This window comes from Lasioglossum baleicum, unplaced genomic scaffold, assembly GCF_051020765.1.
Source record: "Lasioglossum baleicum unplaced genomic scaffold, iyLasBale1 scaffold0029, whole genome shotgun sequence".
Lineage (NCBI taxonomy): Eukaryota > Metazoa > Arthropoda > Insecta > Hymenoptera > Halictidae > Lasioglossum > Lasioglossum baleicum.
The window spans coordinates 1,554,805-1,559,765 of NW_027469089.1; positions in this window are offsets into that span (position 1 = coordinate 1,554,805).

Below are 4,961 nucleotides of genomic sequence, written 5' to 3' on the forward strand. Positions count from 1 at the left end.
TTTTACTCTATATTATAAATTTTATCTTTATCTTTTATTCCCCTTTATTTTGGCCCCCCTTCTTATGTTTGTTGTGTTTTGTCCATTGTATTTATTTACTTATTATTATTTATTTATTTATTGACTTTTATTTTATCTATTTTATCTATACACCTTTTCATTTACTGATTTTATCTTATATTTTATCATATTTTTAAGATTTATGCGGGTTGACCAGGGTGGTGGGACGGGGGGGGGGGACAGACGCGAGCCGGAACTCGCCTCTGTCCCCTCCTTGTCGCGTGCGGAAAAAAATACAATGCAGCGTGTACGAGTATTTGCACATGTATAAAAATCGGATGGCGCGGTAACAAAAATTCTAAATTATACAGCACAAGTTGCAGCAATCATGCGCATAAGTTAAATTACCTGCATACCGCCGTTTCCTCATACAGTGTGTTCATAACTGGCACTAGGAGGATCGCAGTGCCACCACTGCGAGGAGGCCCAGGACTCTGCGCGGCATACGCTGGAAGAATGTTCAGCGTGGTCGGCACCGCGCAGAGACCTAAGGGGCGTTATTGGGATGGACCTCCTGTTGCCGGTCGTGGTCGACCACATGATCGGCAGCGAGAGGTCAAGAGCAGCGATTGCCTCCTTCTGCGAGATTGTGATAACGCAGAAGGAGGCAGCGGAGAGGGAGAGGGAAGCCGACCCGCTCTCCGCCAGGAGGCTAACATCGGCGGGGCAACCCCGACGAGGCCGACGGCCCCCGTAAGGGGCCGCAGACGTAATGGCGGCGGTGGCACTACTTAGTACTTCCACCGCCGCCAAGGGGGGCTGGCCGTTAAGGCGCCCCCGAGGTGGACAGGTCGCGGGGGGCGAGGTGGAGCAATAATCCCCTCCCCCCTCTACAAAGATGCGACCTGCCGGTCGTCCCCCCTCCTTTTATTTTATAATATTTCATTTTACACTATATTATAAATTTTATCTTTATCTTTTATTCCCCTTTATTTTGCCCCCCTTCTTATGTTTGTTGTGTTTTGTCCATTGTATTTATTTACTTATTATTATTTATTTATTTAATGACTTTTATTTTATCTATTTTATCTATACACCTTTACATTTACTGATTTTATCTTTTATTTTATCATATTTTTAAGTTTTATGCGGGTTGACCAGGGGGGTGGGACGGGGGAGGGGACAGACGCGTGCCGGAACTCGCCTCTGTCCCCTCCTTGTCGCGTGCTGAAAAAAATACAATGCAGCGTGTACGAGTATTTGCACATGTATAAAAATCGGATGGCGTGGTAACAAAAATTCTAAATTATACAGCACAAGTTGCAGCAATGCATGCGCATAAGTTAAATTACCTGCATACCTCCGTTTCCTCAAACTGTGTGTTCATAACTGACACTAGGAGGATCGCAGTGCCACCACTGCGAGGAGGCCCAGGACTCTGCGCGGCATACGCTGGAAGAATGTCCAGCCTGGTCGGCACCGCGTAGAGACCTAAGGGGAGTTATTGGGATGGACCTCCCGTTGCCGGTCGTGGTCGACCACATGATCGGCAGCGAGAGGTCAAGAGCAGCGATTGCCTCCTTCTGCGAGATTGTGATAACGCAGAAGGAGGCAGCGGAGAGGGAGAGGGAAGCCGACCCGCTCTCCGCCAGAAGGCTAGCATCGGCGGGGCAACCCCGACGAGGCCGACGGCCCCCGTAAGGGGCCGCAGGCGTAATGGCGGCGGTGGTACTACTTAGTACTTCCACCGCCGCCAAGGGGGGCTGGCCGTTAAGGCGCCCCCGAGGTGGACAGGTCGCGGGGGGCGAGGTGGAGCAATAATCCCCTTCCCCCCTCTCTACAAAGATGCGACCTGTCGGTCGACCCCCCTCCTTTTATTGTATAATATTTCATTTTACTCTATATTATAAATTTTATCTTTATCTTTTATTCCCCTTTATTTTTCCCCCCTTCTTATGTTTGTTGTGTTTTGTCCATTGTATTTATTTACTTATTTAATGACTTTTATTTTATCTATACACCTTTTCATTTACTGATTTTATCTTTTATTTTATTATATTTTTAAGTTTTATGCGGGTTGACAGGGGGGCGGGACGGGGGGAGGGGACAGACGCGAGCCGGAACTCGCCTCTGTCCCCTCCTTGTCGCGTGCGGAAAAAAATACAATGCAGCGTGTACGAGTATTTGCACATGTATAAAAATCGGATGGCGCGGTAACAAAAATTCTAAATTATACAGCACAGGTTGCAGCAATGCATGCGCATAAGTTAAATTACCTGCATACCTCCGTTTCCTCAAACTGTGTGTTCATAACTGGCATTGGGAGGATCGCAGTGCCACCACTGCGAGGAGGCCCAGGACTCTGCGCGGCATACGCTGGAAGAATGTCCAGCCTGGTCGGCACCGCGTAGAGACCTAAGGGGAGTTATTGGGATGGACCTCCCGTTGCCGGTCGTGGTCGACCACATGATCGGCAGCGAGAGGTCAAGAGCAGCGATTGCCTCCTTCTGTGAGATTGTGATAACGCAGAAGGAGGCAGCGGAGAGGGAGAGGGAAGCGGGTCGCTCTCCGCCAGAAGGCTAGCATCGGCGGGGCAACCCCGACGAGGCCGACGGCCCCCGTAAGGGGCCGCAGGCGTAATGGCGGCGGTGGTACTACTTAGTACTTCCACCGCCGCCAAGGAGGGCTGGCCGTTATGGCGCCCCCGAGGTGGACAGGTCGCGGGGGGCGTGGTGGAGCAATAATCCCCTCCCCCCCTCTACAAAGATGCGACCTGCCGGTCGACCCCCCTCCTTTTATTTTATAATATTTCATTTTACTCTATATTATAACTTTTATCTTTATCTTTTATTCCCCTTTATTTTGCCAACCTTCTTATGTTTGTTGTGTTTTGTCCATTGTATTTATTTACTTATTATTATTTATTTATTTATTGACTTTTATTTTATCTATTTTATCTATACACCTTTCTATTTACTGATTTTATCTTATATTTTATCATATTTTTAAGTTTTATGCGGGTTGACCAGGGTGGTGGGACGGGGGGGGGGACAGACGCGAGCCGGAACTCGCCTCTGTCCCCTCCTTGTCGCGTGCGGAAAAAAATACAATGCAGCGTGTACGAGTATTTGCACATGTATAAAAATCGGATGGCGTGGTAACAAAAATTCTAAATTATACAGCACAAGTTGCAGCAATGCATGCGCATAAGTGAAATTACCTGCATACCGCCGTTTCCTCAAACTGTGTGTTCATAACTGGCACTAGGAGGATAGCAGTGCCACCACTGCGAGGAGGCCCAGGACTCTGCGCGGCATACGCTGGAAGAATGTCCAGCGTGGTCGGCACCGCGCAGAGACCTAAGGGGCGTTATTGGGATGGATCTCCCGTTGCCGGTCGTGGTCGACCACATGATCGGCAGCGAGAGGTCAAGAGCAGCGATTGCCTCCTTCTGCGAGATTGTGATAACGCAGAAGGAGGCAGCGGAGAGGGAGAGGGAAGCGGGTCGCTCTCCGCCAGAAGGCTAGCATCGGCGGGGCAACCCCGACGAGGCCAACGGCCCCCGTAAGGGGCCGCAGGCGTAATGGCGGCGGTGGTACTACTTAGTACTTCCACCGCCGCCAAGGGGGGCTGGCCGTTATGGCGCCCCCGAGGTGGACAGGTCGCGGGGGCGAGGTGGAGCAATAATCCCCTCCCCCCTCTACAAAGATGCGACCTGCCGGTCGTCCCCCCTCCTTTTATTTTATAATATTTCATTTTACACTATATTATAAATTTTATCTTTATCTTTTATTCCCCTTTATTTTGCCCCCCTTCTTATGTTTGTTGTGTTTTGTCCATTGTATTTATTTACTTATTATTATTTATTTATTTAATGACTTTTATTTTATCTATTTTATCTATACACCTTTACATTTACTGATTTTATCTTTTATTTTATCATATTTTTAAGTTTTATGCGGGTTGACCAGGGGGGTGGGACGGGGGAGGGGACAGACGCGTGCCGGAACTCGCCTCTGTCCCCTCCTTGTCGCGTGCGGAAAAAAATACAATGCAGCGTGTACGAGTATTTGCACATGTATAAAAATCGGATGGCGTGGTAACAAAAATTCTAAATTATACAGCACAAGTTGCAGCAATGCATGCGCATAAGTGAAATTACCTGCATACCGCCGTTTCCTCAAACTGTGTGTTCATAACTGGCACTAGGAGGATAGCAGTGCCACCACTGCGAGGAGGCCCAGGACTCTGCGCGGCATACGCTGGAAGAATGTCCAGCGTGGTCGGCACCGCGCAGAGACCTAAGGGGCGTTATTGGGATGGATCTCCCGTTGCCGGTCGTGGTCGACCACATGATCGGCAGCGAGTGGTCAAGAGCAGCGATTGCTTCCTTCTGCGAGATTGTGATAACGCAGAAGGAGGCAGCGGAGAGGGAGTGGGAAGCCGACCCGCTGTCCGCCAGGAGGCTAGCATCGGCGGGGCAACCCCCACGAGGCCGACGGCCCTCGTAATGGGCCTCAGACGTAATGGCGGCGGTGGTACTACTTAGTACTTCCACCGCCGCCAAGGGGGGCTGGCCGGTATGGCGCCCCCGAGGTGGACAGGTCGCGGGGGGCGTGGTGGAGCAATAATCCCCTCCCCCCCTCTACAAAGATGCGACCTGCCGGTCGACCCCCCTCCTTTTATTTTATAATATTTCATTTTACTCTATATTATAACTTTTATCTTTATCTTTTATTCCCCTTTATTTTGCCAACCTTCTTATGTTTGTTGTGTTTTGTCCATTGTATTTATTTACTTATTATTATTTATTTATTTATTGACTTTTATTTTATCTATACACCTTTTCATTTACTGATTTTATCTTTTATTTTATCATATTTTTAAGTTTTATGCGGGTTGACCAGGGGGGTGGGACGGGGGGAGGGGGCAGACGCGAGCCGGAACTCGCCTCTGTCCCC